Consider the following 27,998-nt stretch of genomic DNA (forward strand, 5'->3'; position numbering starts at 1 on the left):
CCCCTCCTTCCAGAACTGTACTGCCCAAGAAGGCAGCCACTAGTCACCGTGTGGCAAGATAAATGTACATTATTTAAAATTAAGTAAGGGACTTCCCTGGTGGTCCAGTGGCTAAGACTCCACGTTCCCAATGCAGGGGGCCCAGCTTTGATCCCTGATCAGGGAACTGCAGCCCACAATACTGCAGCTAAGATTCGCGCAATGCAAGTAAGTCAGGATTTGCATGGCACAAGTGAAAAGATCCCACATGCCACAACTAAGACCCAATGCGGCCACATAAATAAGTAAATTAATTAATTAGAAATTCAGTTCCTCAGTCACACTACCACATTTCAAGTGCTGAACAGCCATCACAAGGCACAGCACACACATTAGAACATTTCTAACATCACAGAAGTTCTATCAGACAGTGCTGTTCCAGAACCTAAGAGAAGCAGGAAGCCCTGGTGTCCTGTAACTGGGGGGGCATTGTTACAATTATCTGGGGAGACCAAGGACGGTGAACAATTGATTCCCCGATGGAAAAGGCTTTCCACATCCTCCTGGGAAGGGGGCAGGTAAGTGCAAAGACCCCTTTCTCCTGGGAAGGCAGGGCTAGGGTGAGCACTAGTCCCTCTCCCTGCTGGTGGCTGTGGCCTCATCCAAGATCAAAACTTTGGCCCGGTTCCCATGGTGAGATCTGACGCCCAGGCAGGGAGAAGCAGGAGTCTGGCAAGGAGCCCAAGTCTGGAGTCAGCACCTGCAGGACCCTGGGCTCTCCAGGGCGAAGCGGGTGCTTGGCATTAGCAGGGCTCATCCACTGGCCCCTCTCCTGGGTGTGCCATATTGGTGGCCCTGGCTCTGCCTCTTTGGGCTTCTTCAGAGCAATGAGAAGGAACCAGAGGTAGAGGGTAGCTGAGGCAGGGGGTATGGATGTGAGAGTTGGACTATAAAAGAAAGCTGAGCACAGAAGAATTGATGCTTTTGAACTGTGATGTTGGAGAAAACTCTTGAGAGTCCCTTGGACTGCAAGGAGATCCAACCAGTCCATCCTAAAGGAGATCAGTCCTGGGTGTTCTTTGGAAGGACTGAAGTTGAAGCTAAAACTCCAATACTTTGGCCACCTAATACGAAGAATTGACTCATTGGAAAAGACCCTGATGCTGGGAAAGATTGAAGGCGGGAGGAGAAGGGGATGATAGAGGATGAGATGGTTGGATGACATCACCGACTCAATGGACATGGGATTGAGCAAGCTCTGGGAGTTGGTGATGGACAGGGAGGCCTGGTGTGCTGCAGTCCATGGGGTCGCATAGAGTTGGACACGACTGAACGAATGAACTGAACTGAGGCAGGGGGTATGTGTGTGGTAAGGGGAGAGGGAGGGATGGTGCTCATTAAAAGGAAAAAACATCCTTTCCAGGAACCCAAAGGGCGAGGCCAAGGAAATGAACAGAAAGGGATTCTGAAAACACAGAACCTGGGCACTAGAGCCTGTCTCTCTGCACTAACCAGAAAGAGAGAAAGAGGTCCAGGCACCTCCCACCCTTGCACATAGCAATGGAAAATGGCTGAGATATCTTCACTTCTGACTAACCAATCTCCTCAAAAATGTCCCCATTTGAGTCAAAGGGGCATCACCGTTCTTTCCCAAGGCTATTTCAGCTTTGGCCCCGAAAGTCAAACAAAATGAGCTGTCGATCTGCAGGTTTTCCTGCAAGCTGCAGACAGGGGGCTGGGGCTGGGAGCGGGGTAAGAAGGCAACCCCCACAGGGTGGGAACAGGTGAACATGAGGCCCAAGGGAGGACCTGTGAACAGGGCTTCTGAAACAAGCTCTGCCGCACAGAGTCCTGAACAAGTTCCTTTTTCCTTCCAACCTTTAAAAAATTATAAAACAGAGGACTTTCCTGGTGGTCCGGTGGTTAGGAGTCTGTCCGCCCACGCGAGGGACACTGGCTCAACCCCTGGTCAGGTGGGATCCTACACGCTGCAGGGCAGCTTAAGCCCTGCTAGCACAACTACTGAAGCCTGTATGGCTTCGAGCCCCTGCTCCGAGATGAGCCAAGCCACCATGACGAGAAGTCGCACACCGCGGCCAAGAGCAGCCCCTGCTTACTGCAGCCAGAGAAAGCCCGTGCCGCGCTGGAGACCCAGCACAGCCGAAAATAAACAATCAAGCAGATACAAAGAACTGCACAGAATGCATGTAAGTCTGACGAAGTATCACAAGGCAAACACCTTGCAACCATTCATGTCAAGAAACGAAACTCTACCAGCCGCTCCAACGCCCTCTCTGCAGACTACACACTGCGAGTGTGGTAATCACCTTCTTGCATTTCTTGACCCTCAAAAGTACATGCCTGGACACTATACTTAAGTCCTGCAAGCTGTCTTTAATGTCTATTTTAATCTACAGGTTTCCCCTTCATCCCTTCTTTCCCTGTAATTTATGTGTTGACAAACCCAGGTTGCGTAACTGCAGACTTCCCCACTATCTGAAGTTCATGGAGCAAGCTTCCTTTTCTCCCTGAGCTGGAGTCACTGCTTCCTTACCAGCACCGCTCTGCTCATCTTCTGGCCCTCCTCTCAAATAAAGATAGACAGCCTCAGAGAATGTCAGGAAATGCTGATGATATTTTGTTAAACAAAGGATGCAGGATGCAAACTGATACATAGGGTATGCTTTCAGCTACGTAAAGGCAAGATGTGTAGGAAAAAGGAGCAGAAGGAAATATGCCCATGAATCAATAGTCGTCCTGGGTGGTAGTGGAATTCTGTGCCTGCCGTTTCTTTCTTCACTTCAGTTTAGTTCAGTTGCTCAGTCGTGTCCAATTCTTTGTGACCCCATGGACTGCAGCACACCAGGCCTCCCTGTCCATCACCAACTCTCGGAGTTTACCCAAACTCATGACTATTGAGTCGGTGATGCCATCCAGCCATCTCATCCTCTGTCATCCCCTTCTCCTCCCACCTTCAATCTTTCCCAGCATCAGGGTCTTTTCCAATGAGTCACCTCTTCGCATCAGGTGGCCAAAGTATTGGAGTTTCAGCTTCAACATCAGTCCTTCCAATGAACACTCAGGACTGATTTCCTTTAGGATGGACTCGTTGGATCTCCTTGCAGTCCAAGGGACTCTCAAGAGTCTTTTCCAGCATCACAATTCAAAAGCATCAATTCTTCAGTGCTCAGCCTTCTTTATGGTCCAACTCTCACATCCATACATGACTACTGGAAAAACCATAGCTTTGACTAGATGGACCTTTGTTGGCAAAGTAATGTCTCTGTTTCTTTCCCACATTTCCATAATTAGCATATAACAACAAGATAGGAGACAGATCACTTTGAAACATTTTAAAGAGTGCTCTGAAAGTGTGGCTTGAGATCAAATGTGTCACTCTCCCTTCACAGGACCACCTGGCTCTGCTCTCTGCTCCCACAGCCACCATCAGTCCAGCTCAGACCCTGAGCATCCCAAGCCTGCCTCCCTTGATGCCTCCTGGCTTCTCTGCCCATGTCCTTCCTGCTTCTCTCTGTGCCGCCTACAGAAGAACTCATCTAAAACACGCCAGGTCGCTTCCCAGCTCCTCGGGCTCTCTTTTTTTTTCCTGCATCAGCTGTCACCACAGTCGGTGAGCATCGGGGTCACCTGCAGGGCTTGTCAGCACACACTGGGTTCCACCCCTCACGCGACTGCCTCAGGGACCGCAGGGCAGCCGTCTGCACCTCTCCTCTGTCCTCACAAACAAGGCCTGTCCAGCTTTCAAGACCCGGCTCAGGGTCCTCTTTGCCAGGAGGTGGTCTCTGGAAACTTCAGCCAATATTGATCCCTCTCTGCTCTTCCAGGTCAGCCCTAACGCTCAGAGCCATCTGGAAGAGGAGAGAGCGCACTGAGTGGCTGTAACGACGGGCAAGGTGGCACTTCATCATTTGCTGTCTCCCTCCATCAGACCAGCTCCTCCGGGCAGACCCAGGGAGGGACGTCCCAGGGTCCTGTGCCGCCCAGGGGGCGTTCTGCATGTGCCAGGGGAACTGGGTCTGTTTCATTCACAGGCACCCCAGTGACCTTCACGCACAGGCTGCTAATTATTTCCTCATTCATTCACTGTCAGGCAAAACACACTGAGTGAGGACCTACTGTACACCAGGATACACAAGATTTAAAAAAAAAATCGCTTTTCTTCACAAAGGCCAAGAATTACAACAGTGTGAGTTAGAACAGAAAGGGCTCTGTGAGGAGCCCTTCCAACTGCAGCCCAGAGACCGCTGCGCAGACCACCTCGGCCGGAGAGGCAGGTGTCAGTGCTGCCAGGAAACACACAGTTGCGGATGCACCCTTGCGCAGCCATGGGGGAGGCTTGGCCGCCCGTCACAGGCTCCGTTGTCCCCCAGCTAAGCCGCCCTGGAGTCGGGGCGAGGATTTATGGCAGATATTGTTAGGAGAACAGATGTCCAGGCAGGCGGGCAGAGCAACTGGGAACAATGGTCGTGACTGTGCCAGCCTGAGCCCCTCTGGAGGGAGGCAAGAAGACCCTGCAGCGTCTGAGGCATTAAGTGCCTGAGGAGCAGGCCCCCAGCCCGTTTCTTCAAACACCTGGGGCGCTGGGCCCTTAGGCCCTCTGCCCAGGGGGACAGAGCTAAAGACAAAGTCTTTAGCGCGAGCTAAAGACACCGTGGACTGTAGGGCAGGTTCCAGCTTCTCCATAACCTTGGACAACATTTCCTCCTTTGTGCCCCAGTTTCACTATCTAATAACACCTTTTTAAACAGTGGTAAAGCTAAGACTTCAGGCTCCCAATGCAGAGGGCCCGGGTTTGATCCCTGGTCAGGGAACTAGGTCTTACATGCTGCAACTAAAGACCCCACATGCCACAACTAAGACCAAGCACAGCCAAGTAACTAAGTAAATATTTTAATTAAGTAAATTAATTAAATAACCTTAAGAAAAAAAAATTTTTTTGAGTCTTCCCTGTAGCTCCAGTACTCTTGCCTGGGAAATCCCATGGATGGAGGAGCCTGGTGGGCTGCAGTCCATGGGGTCACAAAGAGTTGGACACAACTGAGTGACTTCACTTTCACTTTTCACTTTCATGCATTGGAGAAGGCAATGGCAACCCACTCCAGTGTTCTTGCCTGGAGAATCCCAGGGACAGGGGAGCCTGGTGGGCTGCCGTCTATGGGGTCACACAGAGTCGGACACGACTGAAGTGACTTAGCAGTAGCAGCAGCTGTAGCTCAAACGGTAAAGAATCTGCCTGCTACACGGGAGACCCAGGTTCGATCCCTGGGTCGGGGAGAACCTCTGGAGAAGGGAATGGCAACCCGCTCCAGTCTTCTGGCCTGGAGAATCGCCATGGACAGAGGAGCCTGGAGGGCTATAGTCCGTGGGATCACAAAGAGTCGGACATGACTGAGCGACTAACACTACTACTACTAAGACAATTTTTTTTAAGTAGCAAAGCCAAAAAACAAGATGATAGAGATCCCTGTTGGAAAAATAAAAGGAGAGATGAAAACAAACAATAACAATGCCACTCTGTAAAAGCAAGAGGTCGTACAAGGAGGTTGGGAGGGACGACCCATCATGGGCGCCTTGGGGCGGGGAGCCCCGGATGCACTCAGGGTCTGCGGCGCTGGATCCTCAGGTGGGGGCCAGGCATGCAGCAGGATCTCGGGGAGCTTCTGAAAGGCAGAGGTCCCGGGCCCTCCACTGACTAGTGGCACACAATCCTCGTCCACCAAACCCCCAGCAAGTCAGAGAGGCTTGAGGTATTCTGAACCACTCACAGTTAGGAGACACGAGCCCAGAGGTGGGGATAAATCATTCTCTAGAAGAGGAGGAGGGGAGGGGCCTCAGCCTCAGAGCAAACCCCAAGGGAGCCCGGAGCCCAGCGGGCGCCAAGAAGGACCGTCACAAGCGAAGCGCCCTTCCTTTCTGCTCCCCACTCTAGAGGTCTGCTTCTGGAGAGCAGACAACCGCTCCTCCTTCTGCAGGCTCACCGGCCCTTCGGCACCTGCTGTTTCAGCCACTCGGGGCCAAGTGCTGGGCTGCCCCTTCGTCCAGCCACCACACTGTCCCAGCACACTTCCCTAGTCCTGTGCACTTAATGCCTCGGCCCTAACAGATGCACCCTGCTCAACTGCAACTTTAGGATTCAGAACACAGGCCTCCTTCTCCAGGAAGCCTTCCCAGATGCACTCCTTGGCTCACTCCCACATGGCCTGCACCCATTAGGTGCTCACTACACCATTAAGATGGCAGCACTAGTTACATGATATCACAGTTACCAATGTGCCCACTAGAGCCTTGGTGGCTCAGATGGTAAAGAATCTGCCTGCAACGCAGGAGACCCGGGTTTTATCCCTGGATCGGAAAAATGCCCTAGAGAAAGGAATGGCAAGCCACTCCAGTATTCTTGCCTGGAGAATTCCACGGACAGAGGAGCCTGGCGGGGTACAGTACATGGGGTTGCAAAGAGTCAGACACGACTGAGTGACTAACCTTTCACTTTCACTTTTAACGTGCCCATTGGTGGCCGTAACAGAGCAGGCTTCTCTTGGTCTTATTCAGCTCTCTACCCCCAATACCTACTTCAGTGCCCAGCATAAAACAGGCAGCAATATGCACAGGCAAATCTCATTTCCAATGGCAACCCACTCCAGTACTCTTGCCTGGCAAATCCCATGGATGGAGGAGCCTGGTAGGCTGCACTCCGTGGGGTCGCTAAGAGTCAGACACGACTGAGCAACTTCCCTTTCACTTTTCACTCTCATGCATTGGAGAAGGAAATGGCAACCCACTCCAGTGTTCTTGTCTGGAGAATCCCAGGGACAGGGGAGCCTGGTGGGCTGCCATCTCTGAGGTCGCACAGAGTCGGACACGACTGAAGCGACTTAGCAGCAGCAGCAGCACTTTATTTCATTTCACAGATACTGAGGTGTTTTTTTTTTACAAATTAAAGGTTGTGGCAACCCTACAATGAGCAAGTCTATTGGCACCATTTCTCCAACAGCATTTGCTCATTTTGTGTCTCTGTGTCACATTTTGGTAATTCTCACCATATTTCAAGCTTTTCTGTTATTATTGTATTCGTGATGGTGATCAGTGATCTTTGATGTTAATACTTTGGCTGAATGCTCAGATTACGGTTACCATTTTTTTCTGCACTAAAATACTTTTTAATTAAGCCATGTGCATTGTTTTTTTTAAAGATATAATGCTATTATGCACTTAATAGACCACAGTATAATGTAAACATAATTTTTATATGTCCTGGGAAACCAAAACACATGTGTGACTCACTTTGCCACAATATTCATTTTACCGTGGCGGTCTGGAAGTGAACCTACAACATCTCTGAGGTCTGCCTGTATATTTATGCAGATCGGGAGAAAGGGAGGGGAGGAAATTTAAAGTCAAACAATGGAAAATTTTTCAAAGCGCTTGGGAAATTAGAGCAAATATTTTCTTAAGCACTGCCTATGTGCCATGGAGAAACCTAAGACACAGGGAGGAAGGGTGCCCACAATGGCAGAGTTGGGTCAGAACCCAGGCAGTATGGCTCCTCCTCTCAACTCTCTGCCACGATACCGATGGTTCAAAGGAAAGATAGAGTAAAATCTGGGAAAAAAAAAAAGAGCTCCCTCTGCAGTCCTTGCTCCTGGGCTAGGGGTTCACAGCAACTCCACACGTCACCCTTTGGACAAAGCACAGTTCGAGGCTACCGTCCACGGAAGCAGGAGCAGTTTATGCTGAAGGTCTCCCAGTGAGGTGCCAGGGACCCTTCTGCAGCCTCTGGGAGAGTCTGGGAGTCAGCGGTTCCAGCTGGGAGCTCTAGGAGGCCTAGAACCAGGAACAGGGCCAGTGCCACCCAGAGCCTCTGTGTACCTGCCCACCTGGCCCCTCGGGGCCCAGAGACAGGCTAGTCGGGAAGATGGCTCAGCAGCCCAGGGGGCTTCACTCAGGAGAAGCTGTGGAGAAAAGCAAGAACTCCTGCGGCTTCAAAGAGGGCAGGAAAGTACCTTTCTGGAGGTCCAGTAGTTAAGACTCTGCTTCAACTGCCAGGGGCTCAGGTTCAATCCCTGGTCAAGAAACTAAGATCCACCCACATGCTTTGGGCACAGCCCCACTCGTCTCAAAAAAAAAAAAGGTAGGCAGGAAAGAAAATATATTAGAATCAACCAGAGTGACTGAAAACGAACCATACGCCAGGCACTTGCAGAGGTGTGTCCCCGAAGGATTTAATTTTCACACCCACCCAGTGAGGCGGCTGTCATTCTCCTTGTCTTACCAACCAGGACACTCGGGCCCTGTTCTGCTGGAACGCGTGAGTGAGGAGGCAACCCTGCCAGATCCGGGCATTTGACCGAGGCTGAGTGAGAACGTAAGGGTCTCTGGGTAAAGCTGCAAGGATACTTGGTCTTTGTTCTCTCTCTTCAAGATAGAACAAAGAAAACGGGACTTAGACTCCGGAAGAAACTTTCTTGACTGTAAAGAGGGGTCAGAGAGAACACTTCCCGGGAGGGACCCCTGAATGGTGCTTCGCTCCAGCAAGCGCCTTTCTGCAGGCAGGAGACTGGACCACCTGGCCTCGGTCACCACGAGGCCACTGACACGCTCAGCGGTCTCCTCAGACAACTTGGCTCTAGCTCCAGTCTCATGGGAGGCTCTTGGACAACGTAAACCTGAGGTTAAACTCATCCTTTGCAGGACTTCCCTGGTGGCCCAGTGGTGGAGACTCTGAGCTCCCAATGCAAGGGGCCCAGGGTTCAATCCCTGGTCAGAGAACTAGACCCCATGTGCCACAATGAAGAGCTCGCATGCCACAGCTAAGACTCGGCACAGCCAAATAAATAAATACTTTTTTCAAAAAACGCTTTGTGAAATTTGACAAACAGATGGGGTAGAAAGTTCTGATATTGAAATGACGTGTGGAGTTGGCAGTTTTAGTCAGTGAGTATAAAGTTGGCACGAGTGTGGTACTGATGGATAGAAGCCTCCTGTTTCGCCTGTTGAATAACATAGTTCGTCAAGCCAGCAGTGACCGAGATGACCATGGGAGTGTGGTAGGCAACCCGCTCAGGAAGCCCCGTCCTGTGTGGGCACGCCCACTGGGAGGTCTCCGAGGACACAGAGCCCATCTGTTGTTGTTCCCTGGTTGCTCAGGCCAACGCTTTTGCCTTGGCCTGGAACAGAAGTCTCCCCTAGTAGGTCACGATCAGTCCTGGAACGCCGGACACCCTGGGGGCGGGGGGCCGGGGGGCCTGGATCACACACGGGATGTTCAGTCTAGTCTAGAGAGGGGTTCCTGATTCTGAAGTTTCATGTCAAACTACACAACTTACTGGTTTGAATCAAACACAGAATTTACTATTCACCATCGAACAATCATATGACAGTGATTTTGCAGTTTACCTAGACGTGGGGCTTCCTTAAGGGGTCCCAGGACCAAAGGGGTTCAAAACCTCTCCACCCTCTCGCGAGAAACCAAGCCCTGGAAAGATTAAAGCCTTCACCCAAAGTACCTGCCAGCAGGAGCGGCCTTCCCACCAGCCTCCTGTTCCCAGTGGCCAGTAGCCACCTCTGAGTCGAGGGGGCCCGGGGTGGGGTGTTGAGTGTCCATAAACCACAGCGTACATGTTCCACCCGGGACCTCATGACACTCACTGCACCCCCACACAGGTCAGGCCAGGCAGGGGTCCCCGACTGGAGGACTGACCCTATGGTCCCTGGGGGAGGAGTCCCCCACTCCAGGAGCTCCAGGACGCTGCAGGTCCTCCTGCCTGGCCCCCACCTTTCCCTTTGATCCCAAAGAAGGTGGAGAGCAAAGAAAAATCCCCAGTTGGCATTGATTCGCCCAAAGCAAGAGGAACACAAAGGCTGCGCCTGTTTCCATGGAGACGCGATCAGTGAAGCAAAGGAACAAAACAGAGCAAGAAACACAAACAGTCACCACCTTCCGGGCTTGCGTGATCGATGTCGGTGGGCCAGAGCCCTGACAGGAAGACACTGGAAGAAAGAAGGGTAATCAGAAGATCAGCAGCCAAACCGAGAGCGCTTTCAGCTGCTGTGAGGACTCGGTGGCCTGCCCCCACCCCACCCCACCCCGCCCCGCCCGCCCCCAAGCCTACAAATTAGCCTGGCCCCCACTCTTGAGAAAGACCCTGAACAACAACAAAAAATCCCAACCGAAGTCCAAAGTGAGTCATTATTCACTTTACAAAAGGATTCTTTGCTTGACAAAGAGATTCCTTGAAAGGGCCAGATCCCAAGGTGCACAAGGAGCATTGCTTTGTTTCTTTATTTACTCCTCTGGGGCGGAGGAGAAGAGACTAAGCGCCAGCTGAAAGTCGGTTTAGACAAGATGACAAAATTCCTGCGGGGAAGGCACAGGGGGTGGAGTCGACTCTGCTTCTAAAACATTTGCTGGGAGAGGCCCTCGGGAAATCCAATCAGGGCAGCTTTCAGACAGAAGCCTTGAGAGCCTGTGGCCCTTCCCCCAGAAAGGACCCAGCCAGCCGGGGAGATCGGGCAGCAAGGCTTCCAACAGGTCCCCACAGGGTGGACCCCAGAGCCCTCAGGCTGCAGGGAAAGTGGGGAGCAATCAGGGGCGGCCTTTCCCTCTGGGGGAGCAAGAAGGCAGGAGGCCAGCAGGGAGCTCAGCAGGTGGCAGGGCCCGCTCTGACCTTTATCAGGTGACATCCGTGAAGCGCCTCCGTGTGTGTGGTGCCATCCCAGGGAGGGGCGCCCTGCCCTCGGAGAGTCTCAACCAGGCCTTCACGCCACCCCGTCTTTTGCTTAATTCCTTCGAGGAACAAGTGTAACCACGGCAAGACTATTTCCTGAGCGTGCCCACTAGCCATTGTCTCCTGTACCCCCTCAACCAGCCCATGAGAGAGACACTGTCGTTGCCCATTTACCCGTGTGCAGACAGGCTCAGAGAGGCACGTAACTTGGTCACACAGCTAGTAAGTGACAAAGCCAGGATTCAAAAACAAAGGTCTGCCCAACTTCAAGGTCTCTGAAGGCTAAATGCCTGCCGCATCAGCCCGTTTCACAGACAAAGATGCCAAGGAGGAGAGAATGTAGGTGAGTTGCCCTGAGGCAGGGGACGAGCTCAGAGGACCAGTTCTCCTGACATACCCAAGGCGGGTTTGCTTTGTGATCACTCCCCTGGGATGGCACCCAGCTTTTCTGGTGGGGTATGTGGACTGCTCGGGGGCCATGAAACCACTCAGCAGGCCCAGGCTTCAGAGTACCTCTCTGCCACTCAAGACTGTAGCATCAATGCCCCCGCTAGCTAACTGCGAGGACCTGGGAAGAAACACGGGCCAAGGGCCAGGGTTGTCACCAGGGAGACCCTGGGAGGTTCGGGCTCAGTCCCTGCTCCACCAAAGATTCCCAAAGAGCCACAGGCTTTGAAGTGAGCAATGTAATGTTCACAGAGCCACAACCCAGGGTAGCCTCTCCAGGAGGCATCTGGTCAATGGTCTGCCCATCATGGTACATCTGGGAAATTTAACTCCCTGACATGGCAGGCCTTCAGGGAATCAATTTCCAGAACCTCCACGCCCCCATGGTCTCCTTCCGTATCGATGTGCTGGAACCATCTGAGCCCACCAGTTCTCTTTTGAGGTAGCCCTCCTCAAGACTACCCAAAAGGCCGGCCCATCCCCACAGCCATGCCAGCTTTACCCTGGCACTTTGACCTGACAGAAGCCATGAAACAAAGGGACAACTCAAGAATGCAGTGCTCCTGGAAGGAGTCTCCTGAGGATGGACACTGAGAAGGGAGCTGGCCTTATCTTACCAAGACCGACTACCATGCATAACCATCTGGTTATTCCAGGATTAGAGTTAGGAAGCAAGGAAGCCGACACAGGGATGCCTGCTTAACACATTTATTTGAATCAAACAATGGAGTCAGACTTTTTCTAACACAAAGCATGATTTGGCTCATCGTCTAACAGCAAGATCTGGCCTTGCGAATTAAGAGCTACAGCAGACATTTTCCACAACCGTTGTGAACTGAATTTGCCATTCTAGGCTTTCATGAACATATATTTGAAGAATATGACATACAATAAGCCTGGAAATACTCTCTACTTAAAGTTATGAGAAAAAAATGCTTATGTGAATTTTTAAGTGTATAGGCCTTCCCAGGGGGTACAGTGGTAAAACAATCCACATGCCAGTGCAGGAAACGTAAGAGACTCCAGTTCGATCCCTGGGTTGGGAAGATCCCCTAAAGTAGGAAATGACAGCCCACTCCAGGACCCTTACCTGGAGAATTCCATGGACAGAGGGGCGTGGCGGGCTACAGTCCAAAGAGTCACAAAGAGTCGGACATGACTGAACAACTGAACACACACACTCATAAGGGATATAGTTTTTTGTTTTATAAATTTTAAATTATAAATTTAAATTATAAATTTTATTTTATAAATTTATTTTATAGTATTTTTTTTTGTATTCTTTTGACAGCTGTGAAAGCAAAAACAGTTTTAAGCCTGTGCCTTTCCTTCCCTGGAGCCATACTCAGAGGCTATGCCTTCCACACCACCCACTGGGCCATGAGTGTAATCGATTCTCAAGAGAAGGCGGCTGCAAGGGACATGACAAGCATTAGACCTAAAACCTGGGTATAAGTTTATTTCTGCTACTTCTTAGCTGTGTGGATCTGGTAAAGTTACACACAATCCCTGACATAAAGTTACTCATAAGCTCATGGGAATAATGCCGTAAGAGACATATTAAAAATCCTGATATGGTGATAATGATAATATTAAATGAATAACAGAGAAACGCACTACACAAATACCCCAAATAGTAGCCAACCAGCAAGTGTTTTCTGTTTGGCTTGCACAACGCTATGGTCCTTGTCTCCAGATGATGCTAATAACTGGTATTTACTGAGCATCCACTGTGTGCCAGGCACTGGACTAGGTGTTTCACAGGTCCTAGTTCATTTCGTTTTCACATCAGTCTTATGGATAGCGCGTCCTTCTCATCTCCCCAGTTTACAAGCACAGAAAGCTTACATACTTGCCAAGCTCAGCGAGCATTTAGGGTCCAATGTGTGTGCGTGCTACGTCGCTTCAGTTGTGTCTGACTCCTTGTGAACCTATGGACTGTAGCCTGCCAGGCTCCTCTGTCCATGGGATTCTTCAGGCAAGAATACTGGAGGGGGTTGCCACGTCTCTTTCCTGTGACTCCTGCATTGCAAGTGCATTCTTTACCGCTGAGCCACCAAGAAAGCCCTTAAGGGCCAATGAAAGTGAAAGAAGTGAAAGTGTTAGTCACGCAGTTGTGTCTGACCCTTTGCGACTCCATGGACTACAGCCTGCCAGGCTTCTCTGTCCAGAGAATTCTTCAGGCAATACTGGAGTGGGTAGACATTCCCTTCTCCAGGGGATATTCCCAACCCAGGGATCAAACCTGAGTCTCCTGCATTGCAGGCAGACTCTATCATCTGAGCCACCAGGGAAGCCCACAAGGATCAGTGGGTCTGTTCAATTCTAGAGCATGTGCTGTCAACTCACCCTACTCAAAGGGTGGTCTCCAATTGGCAGTGTCTGCACCGAGACCCTCTAAGAAATGCAGGATCCCAGCCCCTACTCCATAACCTACTGAATCAGAATCTGCGTTCTAGCAAAACCGATGCATGATTCCTACCCCATGCACATCCAAGCTAGAGACACACTGCTCTAAACCACCAGCCCAGCTGATTTACATCTTGGTTTTATCTTGCTGAAGGTAATGTTAGAATATTTGCTGTCTCCACATGCACACACACACACAGCTGGCAATTAAAGCAAGCAAGATAGTTAGAGATTACAATAATCCATCAGTAACACATGCTGAAGAATTGATGCCTTTGAACTGAGCTGTTGGAGAAGACTCTTGAGAGTCCCTTGGACAGCAAGGAGATCCAACCAGTCCATCATAAAGGAAATCAGTCCTGAATATTCATAGGAAGGAGTGATGCTGCGGCTGAAACTCCAATACTGTGGCCACCTGATGCAAAGAGCTGACTCATTGGAAAAGACCCTGATGCTGGGAAAGATTGAAAGCGGGAGGAGAAGGGGACGAAAGAGGATGAGATGGTTGGATGGCATCACAGACTCAATGGACGTGAGTTTGAATAAACTCCGGGAGTTGGTAATGGACAGGGAGGCCTGGCATGCTGCAGTCCATGGGGTCGCAAAGAGTCAGACACAACTGAGCGACTGAACTGAACATATGCAAAATCCATGTTTTAAAAAGGGCTAGGAGGACTCATATCAAAGTGTCATCAGCAGTTACCTCTGAAGAGTGGTGTGAGATGGGGAGAAGAGGTGGTCAAAGGGGGACCATTTGAATTATTTGAAATTTTTAATGAAAGCAATGGAGTTGTATATTGGTTACATAATTTTCTTAAAAGCATGCTTTAAAAAACACTCTGGGGGACTTCCCTGGCAGCCCAGTGGTTAAGCCTTCACCTTCCAATAGGTTCTAACTCTGGTTGGGGAGCTGGGATCCCCCATGCCTCGTAGCCAAAAAAATAAAGAACTATAACAAAAAACACATTCCAGATCACTGGAAAGTGATGGTATTTCATGAGCTATGTCTACAGGAGGCAACTGATGGTCCCCTGGAAGGCCAGGAAGGGGGGCCCTAGGGAAGCACAATGGAGGAAAAGGATCAAATAATCTGGAATCAAAAGACCCAGATTCAAGGCCAGGCTGTGCCCTGAATTTGCCTCAGGACCTCAGGGCCCCCACTTGGCATCTCTTGGCCCGTGATTTCCCTGCATAAATGGGGGTGCCCCCCCCCACACCCTTCTGGGCTCACAGAGTGGCTGCAGGGACCAATCGTGCATCAACATGCACCAGAGGCCCATGTGAAGGGCAGGGTGCTGTGTTTCTTGAAAGGAAAAGCCAGGAAAGAAAGCAGTGAAACTTTCCCCTCATTCATTCCATTCCCCAAACACAGACAGTCCATGACTTTATAAGGAAGACACACACAGTAACCTGGATTTAGCGTCCGTGGGAGCCCCAGGCTGATTTTCAAAACCTTATTCGAACTTAAAAGTTAGGTTTGGATGAGGTTCAAAACACAAAAAGAAAGGGCTGTTTCTCATTCTCTCTGCTCCTCGCCAGGTCTCTCTGCAGGCTCAGGGCCGGGGAGGCGGTGTCAGGGTTCCTGCTGGGTCATGGATGCTCCACTCTGCCGGGCTCTCCATGCCTTCCCAGCATGGCTCCAGCACTGGCCCCCAGCTGCTCGAGGGCCCAGAGTTTGGCTCTCTCTGGCCGATGCCTTAGTTTCCCCACTTTTATCTTAGAACTCAGCTTTGCAGAACTGGAAAGAGCAGCGAGTCCCCCCTGAGGGAGGAGGGGTGGAGTTTGGGTCCACAGGGATAAAGGGACTTGTTCCGACTCGTACAGCTAGCTTAAAATAAATAAGGGGGGTCAGGTTCTCTATGACCTTTGGCAATATGCCCTTTTCCTTAAGATTTTCCCATCGTTCCTTTGCAACATGTCTGTCACTGACCTCACCCCCAACCTCTTTCTCTAAGAGACTCACAAATCTGAAGACTAAAAGCTGGTGTGCTTTCCTCAAACTGAACGATCCTGAAACCACACAGTCTGAAGGTCTCACTGAGACTGAGAAAGAAGAGAATCCCCGGCCAGATTTTCCAAGAACCAGGCCCTTCGAAACCATTATGAGCTTCAGTTACAGTGAAGTCACTGCAAAAGAAGCCTCCGGGCAGACAGTTCCAGCCACAATACTTACATGACCTAAGGCTCCTAACTTTACCTCTCTGACCCTCAGTTTTCTCAAAGCCTCAGGTTTGGGACGAAGATTCCAGATAAGAATAAAGCCTTTCATGTGGAGTAGGAGCTCAGTATATAGCAACTCTAAGTGTTACTATCATGATCGTCTCATTCAGGACCATCCATCCCAAAGACAAGATTCTGTCTACATCAGTTCTCCACTCCAACTTCACATCAGAATCACCTAGGAAGTTTTGGGGTTTTTTTTTTTTTTTTTTTCTTTTTTAAAAATGCCAATGCCTAGATCTTATCCTCAGTGATTCTGATTCAGTGGTCTGGACTAGGACCTAGGGAATCAGTTCCTTTTTCACAGCTCTCCAGGTGATTCCAGTATACACCTGTGGTTGAAAACTGTGCTCTAATCTGTGTTTCTCAACCTTTAACATGCACACGAATCTCCTAAGGGTCTTGCTAAAATGCAAGTTCTAACTCATTAGAGCTTTGGTCTGAGGCCTGGAGAGTCTGCATTGCCATCTAGCCCCCTGGTGACGCCACTGCTACTGGTTCATGGCCTCAGGAGGAATGGCACTCAAAACTCAAGGTCTTGGGCAGATGGCTGGAAAGTTTATAAGATTCTTCTCTGGAAGTCTCAAAGGCAAGCTCTGTCTAGCCAGGCTAGAGCTCACAGCCTCCTGAAAGCAGACAGCCAACTAAATGGCCTCAGACTGGGGCACAAGGACTCAGAACCAGAGGCTGTCCCCAGACGACTCTCTCTTTGGCTTCATGCTGTTGTTTTTTTTGGCGGTGGGAGGTGGGGCAGGGATGGGGGATGATCTAGCCTGCAGACAAGTGTGGCCGCAAAGACACTCAGTTGTGACACCACACCCTGCGTTCACTTGGAGCTGCCTTCTCAACACCGTCTGAGGGGAAAGGCACAAGGAAAGGGTCCTAGCTGCCTCCACTCAGATTAGCGGGGTGAAGGGGAACAGGGCCTGGCTTGGCAGGACGTCCTATCCAGAAGCAGCTGAAAACAATCACAGCTCTGCTGGGCCAGCCTCCTCTGATCAGCTAAGCAGGAAATCTTCCTGCCTGGAGCTGGCGAGGTAAGTGCACGGTTGAAGGGACTCCAGGGAAACTTGAGCAGGGTAGGGACTGGGCAGACAAGTCCCTCTGGCTTTGAGGTTGGCATATTTTGTGACCCTGAACAACATCGTCAAAATGACACTGACTGGTCGCCAATGACATGCCAGAGAATAATACAGAAATACTATTTGATCTTCCCATCAACTCGGCAAGTCAGGCATCATTACTGTCATTGTACAGATGAGGAAACTGAGGCTCGGTGGATATGTGACAATGGAACTTACAGAGGACAGAGCCAGGACTGGAAGCCAAGATCAAAACTCTTAAATCTCTCGACGCTTCAACTTAACCCCTTCACGAGAAAGGGGAAAGGGTACAAATCAACAGAACTGAAAGGATGATGCTTATTAGCATTATAAATATTATCTGTCATTATCCTCATCAGAAGTGTAGTTAAGAGATACTGGGAGAAAAGGCTGGTGTCTGTCCTGCCATTCAGGTGGCTGAGCCCAGGCCCCTGAAGTCTCCAGGCCCTCTGGGGCAGGGTGCATGGCCCCTGATGACACCAGGGTGAGCACAGACCTTCAGAAGAAGGCCCTGGCTATGGGATAGAGCAAGCATCCAAAAATCCAACAGCTCAAGGAAGGAGACTGAGCTGGGTCACAGCTACCTGCTCCTGGGACCTGGGCCACCAGGCCAGGCCCAAGGCTGGAAATGAAACCCAACTGATGGGCCTTGAGAGCCAGCCTGAACCTGTACCCCAGCCTCACCTCTGTATAAACCACTGAAGGTTCCTGAGACAGAAAGCCTGTTCGAACGAGTGCCCCACTTCAAGGGCTCTGGCACCGAGGGCGGAAGGGGCCATGCTGGGAGCCTCCATCCCACGGGGCCCCAGGCCCCTCCTCCCAGGACCCAGGCAACTCTGGATTCATATTACCCCCATACAACTCCAACAATGGCTCCTGATTGTCATGCTCCACAAAGTCCTGAGGTTTCAAGAGGAGCTGGGAGGGGGGGTGGTCAACAGTAGGGAATACACAAGGAAGCAATGGTATAGTCACTGAAAATATTTTAAAACCACACCATGTCATTAAAAATGCTCATTCTACAGTGTTACATTAAAAAGCTACATACAAAGCTTTTTAAGTATGTAATCAGTAAGATTACAATTAATTTTAAGAAGCTATACAAATTAAAAAAAAATAAAAAGAACAGAGGAAAATATAATCAAATGTTATCGGTGTGTGCGCGCCAAGTTGCTTCAGTCGTGTCTGACTCTTTGCGACCCCAGGGACTGTCGCCCGCCAGGCTCCTCTGTCCATGGGGATTCTCTAGGCAAAAATACTGGAGTAGGTTGCCCTGACCTCCTCTAGGAGCTCTTCCCCACCCAAGGATTGAACACGCATCTCTTATGTCTCCTGCATTGGCAGGCACGTTCTCTGCCACTGGCACCACTGGGAAGCCCAAATCGGTGGCAATATTTAAATTACCAGACCGATCTCTGTTGGAAATTAAGCATTTCCGCGCCCCCCTCTCTTTTTTTAAAATGAGAATACAAACTACACAGGATAAGCAGAGTACTTTTTTTTTTAAGTTGAAGTACAGTTGATTTACCAGAGGAGCACATTCTGACTGAAGTCCATGTGTCTGAGGGGTCAGGATGAAGCCTTTCTGGGATGGCGCAGCCCCAGCGCAGGCAGCCCACAGCAGTGAGACCACACGGGTGTGGCTGCAGTCCAAGGCCCTGGGGCATCGGTGCTCACACGTAGGCTAGCAGACCAGTGGGGGACCCTTCCCAGGGGGCTTAATTCTCCAGTGTGTATATGTGCGTGTTAGTCACTCAGTTGTGCCTGACTGCTCACGACCCCATGGACTGTAGCCCACCAGGCTCCTCTGTCCATAGGATTTTCCAGGCGTGAATCCTGGAGTGGGTTGCCATTTCCTTCTCCAGGGGATCTTCCCTACCCAGGGATTGAACCTGGGTCTCCTGCATGGCGGGCAGATTCTTTACCACCTGAGCCACTGGGGAAGCTGGGGAACATAACAAAAAGCCCATTAGCCCTCAAAGTGCTCTAAAGGATTCTGGTGAAAGATGCCTACTGAAACAGTCCAGACAGGTGCCCTGCCCCAGGCGAGAGGGCAGAAGGCAGTTGCCACCGAGGGCTCCAGGGTCCCTGGGAGACCCCTGGCCGACGAGGATTCCTGCCTGTGCCACAAAGCCTGCCAGCGCGAGGGTGTAAGAGGGACGTGCTTTACCATATGGGGCTCAGGAGCCTCCTAGGAAGGCTGGCGGGAGGCAGAACGGCAGGTCCCCGAGCCCCGCGAAAATGTGAAAGAGGAAAGGCCTTTAAAGTGAAGGGAGGCACCAGCTGTCGTCAAAACAACACCAATTACAGCAGCTGCGAGCAAGGCTCCTCCCCAGGGGGCCAGGCGGTCACCCAGCCTCCCGGGCTCCAGGCCCAGCCTGAGGCTGCGGCTGCAGGCCGGTCACCAGCTGGGCAGGGCAGCCCCAGTCCAGAAAGCAGCCCATACACGTCCTGCTGACCGAGAAGTCTCCAGGGTCACAGGGTCGGGTACTTGTGCTGGTGGCCAGGACTAGGGAAGCACCTTCTCTGGAGATTTTAAAGGACTAAGCACCTGGGATAATTGCAACAGTAAAATAGGAGAAAAGTGATGTCCTTGTCCCTTGAAGCTGGGGAGGAGACAGAGTAAGAAGAGAGATCAGAAATGCTGCTTCTCTGGGGCCCCTTACTCACAGCTCACGGCAAGGAGCACCATCGTTGACGGGGCCCCCTGGATGTCCTCTGCTGCCAGCCAGCATCTGAGCCCAGAGACCCTGGGGTGGAGTGAAAAAGACCCACCCTCAGGAAGCCAAGGAAGCAGGAAGGGCCTGAGTGTCAGACCAGGGTTTTGTCCCTGTTCTGTGACTTCCTAGCCGTGGGGCTGGTGACAAGCCCCTTCCTTCCCCTACATTAGGTGTAAGAGGTACCCAGCCTTGTTGCTGCATCAAAATGTGTGTGGATTCATGAAAAACATTTCTGTGATGATACTCCTAAAACTATCATATTCTAAACCAATGGAAGATATCTTATGACTAGTGGAGCATCATTATAAAGTGGGGGCATTATGGGGACTTTCCTGGTGGTCCAGTGGCCAAGACTCTGTGCTCCCAATGCAGGGGGCGTGAATTCGACCCCTGGTCAGGGAACTGGATCCCATATACCACAACTACAAGATCCTGTGTGCTGCAACTAAGACGCAGCACAGCTAAATAAATAAATAAAATATTATAAAAAATAAATAATAAAGGGGGCATTTTGCTCACCTCTCATGAGAACATACAAATAAGAAACAAAAACAGACACATTAATCTTCTTTTTCAAACCCTTCACCCACACAGTCTAAAATCAGGACTGGATAGGAACACAGGATGGGGCTCCTGAACCAGAGGGAAGAGAAAGGGATACACAAAACCAGAGAGACCAGGGAAGAAGGAAGAAGGTTAGAAAGCACATGCCCGTCTCCCGGGAATGAGCCCCGCACCCCTGGGAAAGAGGCCGAGATGAAAAGGAGGAGCAGCTGGGGGAAAACAGGCCGTGAGAACAGGATGCGATTGTTCTCGGGGACAGGCAGGGCAGCCACCCTGCTTTGTGCGTTAATGCAATTAAGGCCCGGTGGGCGGGGGCCCGCGGTTTGGAATCCCATAGCTCCAGCCCATCTCGGGGCAGCTGAGCCTGAGTGTGGGGCTGGAGCTGGAGGCGGCTCAGCTCAAAGCGGGCAGCGGGCCGGACAGCCGGGGTGAAGCCCTCATTCCAGGAGACGGGCACTTCCCTCCTCCCCCGGCACCGTCCTGGGAGTTCCCTGAAGCCCAGCCTCAGCCCTGACCCCAGTTAACACTCCCACTAATTGCTGGGGCTGCAGACAGCCTGAAAGCCCAGGGAGCAAAAGAGTCAGAGTTAATTAAGGAGGGAGAAAAAGTCTGCATCTTCATTCTTCCTTCCCTCCTCCCTGCTCCTCTGGGTCTGGCGTCTAGTTTCAAGGAAGCTCCTGAGGCAGGGCTCTTGAGCCCGGAGCCAAAACCAACAGCGGCACATGGAAATTATTGAACAGGAGCAGCTGGGCCAACGGGGCTTCTAGGAGCCTCCCTCCAAAGCTGTCCAGCTCTCCAAATTTCCCAGAGGTGTGTCGAGGAGCCACTCCCCACCCATCCCAAGGAAAACCGCATGGTCCCTCTGTTTGCTCTCAAATGAGGATGGCACAAGTTCTTGCCACTAAGGGGGGATTCCTCCAGGGGGCAGTGGGCCATTCTGTAGGCCAAACACTAATTACGCAACACAGACATCTGCCAAGTACTACCTCACCTAGTTTCACAACTACCCAGTGAGGTAAGTACTGTTCTTGTCCTGACTTCACAGAGGGGGAAACTGAGGCTTAGAGGAGATAATGAACTCACCCAAGCTCAACAAGGCAGCAAGCAGCAGAGGAATGATTCAGACTCCTGCACTCTGACTCCAAAACCTGCCACTTGGATATTATAGTTCATGAGAAATGAGCCTTGTGGAGCTGCTTAGCCAAGGATCCTTGTTTCCACGAGGTCCGTGAACCTCCCCCCAACCCCAGAACATAAAATGCACAATTTAATGTGTTTGGGTGTGAATGCACTTTTCAGGGTAAAGGTGGGTGTCAAAGTTCTCTTTAGATTATAAAAGGGGTCTGGAACCCAAAAAGAGGTTAACAAATGTGGGCCAATGAGGTGATACCGCAAGCAATGATTTGCTAAGTTGACTCCAGGACACAGATCTTTTAACTTGAGTCCTCTACTTTTTCACTTCACTTCCTTACATGCTAATGAAACAGCCAAGAGGGAAGCTAAATTTCTCCAGAAATAGACGATGTGCTGGCAGTTTAGCTTTAGGCAACTTAGCACTGAAAATCCCCTTGGCCTGCTTGGAAGAGAGTATCCAAGAGACACATTGTGGGGGAGGAGAATGACAGGTGAACAGACCGGCCCTGCGGATGAAAGGGATTTCCTACCTAGCATTTTTTTTACTTCTTTCAGTCACTGAAAAACAAGTTCCAGCATTCTCCCAATTCTTGCTTGAATTCACATAGCGGAAAATACATTACCAGCAGTCTATCAGAAATTCACAGGGGGAAGAAAGTTTCTGTTCCAAACGAATTTGCTACACATGTAAAGACCACTGTCTATCTATTCATAAAAACAATGGTATCCAAGGACTTTCCGGGTAGTCCAGTGGCTAAGGCTCCACACTCCTGATGCAGGAGGCCCAGGTTCCATCCTTGGGCTGGGAACTAGATCCCACATGCCGCAGCTAAAAAGATCCTGCATACCACAAATAATGGCCCAGCACAGCCAAAGAAAATAAATACATATTTTTAAAACCAATGGTACCCCTTAACTGGGGCCACTGTCCTCATTTTCAGATGCTCCAAGACAGCAACCAATAACAATGGTGCTGTTGCCCACATTTGACAGCCAATATTGTCAAGCATGAGCTCCCCTGGTAGCTCAGCTGGTAAAGAAACCGCCTGCAATGCAGGAGACCCTGGTTCAATTCCTGGGTCGGAAAGATCCCCTGGAGAAAGGATAGCCTACCCACTCCAGTATTCTTGGGCTTCCCTGGTGGCTCAGATGGTAAAGAATATGCCTGCAATACGGGAGACCTGGGTTCAATCTCTGGTTTGGGAACATTCCCTTGAGGAAGAGATGGCAACCCACTCCAGTATTCTTTGGCTTCACTAGTGGCTCAGACGGTAAAGATTCCACCTGCAGGGCGGAAGACCTGGGTTTGATCCCTGGGTTGAGAAGATTCCCTGGAGGAGGGCATGGCAACTGCAACTCACTCAGTATTCTTGCCTGGAGAATCCCCATGAACAGAGGAGCCTGGCGGGCTACAGTCCATGGGGTCACAAAGAGTCAGACACGACTGAGCGACTAAGCACAGCACAGCACAGCACATTATCAAGTACGCCTTCCATGCTTCACCCACGCTTTCTCATTTAATGCTAACTCCAACCCTATGAGGCATGGGGATTATTATCTCTGACTTACAGACAACAAAATTAAGACTCAGAGAGGTTAAACAGCTGCCCAAAAACACACAGCGAGGAAGTAACAGAACCAGGATTCAAGTCTGTCTGACCCTGAAGATGGGACCTGAGACCAAGATCACTTAAAGCAGATCTGCAGACCAAACTGTTTGTTGTAGGTCCTTGGAGAGATAAGTACAGGAAGAGAGAGTAAAGAAGGCTTTAGAGAAGTTCCAGCAATTTGATAGTTACACACTCAAGCGTGTCATGGCAGACTTGTCTCTCTGAATAGAGAAAGCATACAGATCAGCCTGGACATGTCAGACTTGTGATGGTCGTGTTCATTGGGGCACATATCCGTCCCCAGATGAATGAAATAAGCCACCGGTCCTTCACCTCAGTTTGAGAAACACTGTCCTAAAGCCCTCTACAAACACAGCACCTATGCTGCTCAAAAGAGGACACTCTCCCAGGTGCTTCCTCGCAGAACAGTCTTCTAGCAGGCATTCCTCAGCTTTTTACATGCCCACACATCACCTGGGCATCTTGTTAAAATGCAGGCTGATGTGGGCAGTTCAAGTGGGGCTCAAGACTCTCCATTTCTAACCAGGAGGCATGGGTACTGCTGGTCTGGGGACCTGACATCAAGAAGCAAGGTTCCAACTGCACATCACTCAGGAGCAGATAAGGTGGAACTGGGAGCTCCACCGGACAAAGCCTGCCAGAACCCAGCAACGGGCCCAAGAACAGGCACACCCTCTGGGGCTGGCTGTGAGAGGGCGGGACGCCCTGCATGGCCGGGCTCCTATCATAGGCAACCTCGGAAACACACCTTCCCCACCCTAGCCTGAGCCTGGGACATCAGGGGCCCTTTTCTCCTGAGTTGCAGAAACAAGGCCTCAAAGGCAGAGAAAAGCAGCTCTGAAGCATTTGCTACCTATAACCAGACCAGAGAAGAGGAGGTATTCTGATTAAACTGTGCTTCCTGGGGCTTCCCTGGTGGCTCGGTGGTAAAGAATCCTCATGCCGATGTAGGAGACACGCATTCAATCGCTGGACCAGGAAGATCCCACATTCCGAGAAGCAACTAAGCCCATGGGCCACAACTACTGAGCCTGTGCTCTGGGGCCTGGAAACGGTAACTCCTGAGCCTGAGTGCTGCAATTACTGAAGCCCGAATGCCGCAGAGCCAGGACTCCACAAGCGAAGCCACCACAGTGAGAAGCCCTTGTACGGCAACCGGAGCAAAGCCCACACGGCAACTAAGACCTAGCTCAGCCCACAAATAAACACATAAACTCACAGATGCTGAAAAAGAACATTTCAGGCTTTTTCAGAGAAGTCTATTCCTCTTTGAGGTGCTCTTCCTGTCTTTAAAAAGAAAAGAAATTATGGATTCTCAATTCAATGGAAGACGACTAGTCAGCAATAAAAGAGAACACACACACACACTTTATACATACAGCAACATGGATGAATTTCAAGAATATCACGTTAAGCAAAAGAAGCTCACACATACACACACAGAGACAACTGTGCTTCCTGCCTTGGCTCTGCTCATCCCACCCTGTGGCTGGATCTTGGACAGTGGCGCCCTGGGAGGATCACCACACATGCACTTTTGGGTCACCTCAGAGGGCAGAAATGGTTCCTCAGTGGCCACTCCAGAGGGAAATGGGAAGTTCCCACTTGCTTCAGGTTCCCTGTCCAATTCCCTGGACTGTCCTCCTTATTACCACTCTGCATCTCCTAATTCAACTTATGGCCCAAGGCGTACTTATTAACTGGGCAAATCACAATAAATGGTTCAGATCTCCCACTCATTAGGGATGCACTCTTTCATTCAAAAATGTATTTGGACCAACTGCCACGAGCCTGGCCCCATGATGGGCTCACCCTTTTCTAAGAGGTAGGGAATAAATGACCAATGGGGCCATGATGCCATTAACTCAGGCAAAGGGCCTGTTCCTGGAGCCAGAGGAAGGCGAGCTTCTGCGCAGCAGCTTTCCTTCATGCATGGACTCAGGGAAAGGCAGTCCTCAGGGCGGGGCTGGGCCCTTGACGCTGACGGTACCTGACACCAACTCCTTCACCTCCCTCACAACAGGGCCTGAGGGTTACTGACACACACAGCAAACAGCCAGAGGGGCTTGATGTCTGAACCAAAAGTGCCTGGACAAGACACAACCCACGCTGGGGAGAATCAGGCTGAAAAACCAACTCCGGATCTCAGCTGACTCTCTGAAACCACGAACCGCTTTCTTCTTTGCAAACCCAAACCACATTCTCCTACCTCCAAACCCTGCTGTGTGCTACTTCCCTACAAGATGCTCTCACTCCCGTCAGTACTTGTGACAGCCAAAAACATCTCCAGACACTGCCAATGTCTTCCAGGGGGACAAAACCATCCCCGTTTGTGAACACTGCACTGGGGGATGGCCTGAAACCCTGGCTGTGTGTAAGAAACACCTGGGGAGCTTCTGACTCACCTGTACCTGGGCCCACCTCACACACATTCTAATTCTGGTCTAAGATTCTACAAGTAAACAAGAATGTCTATCACTTTACAGGCCCTTTATGTTCCTTTAACGTGCTGGTTGGTTCATCCACTAGACGGAATTTCTCCAGAAGCATGAACTACATTTTTTTCCCCCTTCTCTTCGGGAAGCTCTAGACAATGCTCCATGCAGCACCTATTTCATGCTAATCAGAAGAGTTTGGAAAGTTCTTGAGCCCTCTCCACCCCAACTAGATGAAGACGCCACTGCAGGTAGCACCCTCTCTCCCAGATTCAATTGTATATGACAAGAATAATCTACTAACACGATCTTCCAAGCTTCACGAGGAGAAGGGGACAGAGGCGGGGGTCAATGAGAGTCCAGTCTGACTGACTTTGGTCTCAGTCCCCAACCTCTGAAGGAGCCCCCCTCCATGCTGTCGCTTGGGTGTGAGGACCCTTTGCTAAATGGCCAGGATGCCCGCCTATGTGTACTCAAGTTTATTGATCCCTCTCCACCTTTCTTGGCCAGAATGGAAGGCATAAGGCCAAGGCACAGCTGCAACAGTAGAAAATCCAGTCTACCTGACATTGCTGCTTCCCTCGGGCTGATCATGACTTGGAATTAAACTCAGGCCCAGAACTAGCCTTTTTCTGAGACCCAAAGGCAAGAATCTTTCCCCACACCTTGCTTCAAGGGTTCCCCAGGAGGATCTGGAGAACTGATTGACACTGGCCTGGCCAGTGTTGATGGGATGCAGTCAAGTTCACATCCTGCCTTCCAAACTCCCCACACCTGAGGCTACTCCTGCAGGCCACCTCTTCAGAGAAAGCCAACAAAGAGTGATAAGGTGTCAAGGAAGAAGATCTGGCTCTTAACCCCTAGCAGCCCAAAGTGGAAATACATTCATCACTCACAAGTTGCTTAGAGAGCAGACATGCCATCCTTCCCAATTTTTATACTTGGGCTTCCCTGGTAGGTCAGTCAGTAAAGTATCTGCCGGCAATGCAGGAGACAAGGATTCGATCCCTGGGTGGGGAAGATCCCATGGAGAAGGGAATGGCAAGCCATCCAGTATTCTTGCCTGCGGAATTCCATGGACAGAAGAGCCTGGCGGGCTACAGTCCAGGGGGTCACAAAGAGTCCCATACAGCTAAAGGACTAACACTTTCACTTTCAACACTAAAGACTAAACAAAGGGTGGGAAACCCCAGGGGCCACACTTCCCCTAAAAAAACAGCAAAGGCTATTCGAGCTCTCAAGATCAGATTTCTCACTAAAATTCACTCGCTAATACATAAGGATGTAAATTGCCATGTGGTTAGATCAGATCAGTCACCCAGTCGCGTCTGACTCTTTGCGACCCCATGAATCGCAGCACGCCAGGCCTCCCTGTCCATCACCAACTCCTGGAGTTCACTCAGACTCACGTCCATCGGGTCAGTGATGCCATCCAGCCATCTCATCCTCTGTCATCCCCTTCTCCTCCTGCCCCCAATCCCTCCCAGCATCACAGTCTTTTCCAATGAGTCAACTCTTCGCATGAGGTGCCCAAAGTACTGGAGTTTCAGCTTTCGCATCATTCTTTCCAAAGAAATCCCAGGGCTGATCTCCTTCAGAATGGATTGGTTGGATCTCCTTGCAGTCCAAGGGACTCTCAAGAGTCTTCTCCAACACCACAGTTCAAAAGTATCAATTCTTCGGCACTCAGCCTTCTTCACAGTCCAAATCTCACATCCATACATGACCACAGGAAAAACCACAGCCTCGACTAGCCAGACCTTTGTTGGCAAAGTAACATCTCTGCTTTTGAATATGCTATCTAGGTTGGTCATAACTTTCCTTCCAAGGAGTAAGCGTCTTTTAATTTCATGGCTGCAGTCACCATCTGTAGTGATTTTGGAGCCCAGAAAAATAAAGTCTGACACTGTTTCCACTGTTTCCCCATCTATTTCCCATGACGTGATGGGACTGGATGCATGATCTTCGTTTTCTGAATGTTGAGCTTTAAGCCAACTTTTTCACTCTCCACTTTCACTTTCATCAAGAGGCTTTTTAGTTCCTCTTCACTTTCTGCCATAAGGGGGGTGTCATCTGCATATCTGAGGTTATTGATATTTCTCCCAGCAATCTTGATTCCAGCTTGTGTTTCTTCCAGTCCAGCGTTTCTCATGATGTACTCTGCATATAAGTTAAATAAACAGGGTGACAATATACAGCCTTGACGAACTCCTTTTCCTATTTGGAACCAGTCTGCTGTTCCATGTCCAGTTCTAACTGCATACAAATTTCTCAAGAGGCAGATCAGGTGTTCTGGTATTCCCATCTATTTCAGAATTTTCCACAGTTTATTGTGATCCACACACTCAAAGGCTTTGGCATAGTCAATAAAGCAGAAATAGATGTTTTTCTGGAACTCTCTTGCTTTTTCCATGATCCAGCGGATGTTGGCAATTTGATCTCTTGTTCCTCTGTCTTTTCTAAAACCAGCTTGAACATCAGGTTCACGGTTCACATATTGCTGAAGCCTGGCTTGGAGAATTTTGAGCATTACTTTACTAGCGTGTGAGATGAGTGCAATTGTGCGGTAGTTTGATCATTCTTTGGCATTGCCTTTCTTTGAGATTGGAAT

General features: G+C 50.3%; 1 protein-coding gene and 1 long non-coding RNA gene across 6 annotated transcripts in view; one reads left to right on the plus strand and one right to left on the minus strand.

Annotated features, from left to right (window-relative positions):
- The window catches only part of CUEDC1 (CUE domain containing 1), a 90,882-nt gene that overhangs the window by 41,879 nt on the left and 21,005 nt on the right, over positions 1-27,998 (minus strand).
- Positions 386-3,562, plus strand: LOC132342996 (uncharacterized). The gene is made up of 2 exons (XR_009491631.1): positions 386-557; positions 3,390-3,562. It is a non-coding gene; the product is annotated as an uncharacterized lncRNA (long non-coding RNA).

The sequence above is a fragment of the Bos taurus genome, chromosome 19, assembly GCF_002263795.3.
Source record: "Bos taurus isolate L1 Dominette 01449 registration number 42190680 breed Hereford chromosome 19, ARS-UCD2.0, whole genome shotgun sequence".
NCBI classification, from domain to species: domain Eukaryota; kingdom Metazoa; phylum Chordata; class Mammalia; order Artiodactyla; family Bovidae; genus Bos; species Bos taurus.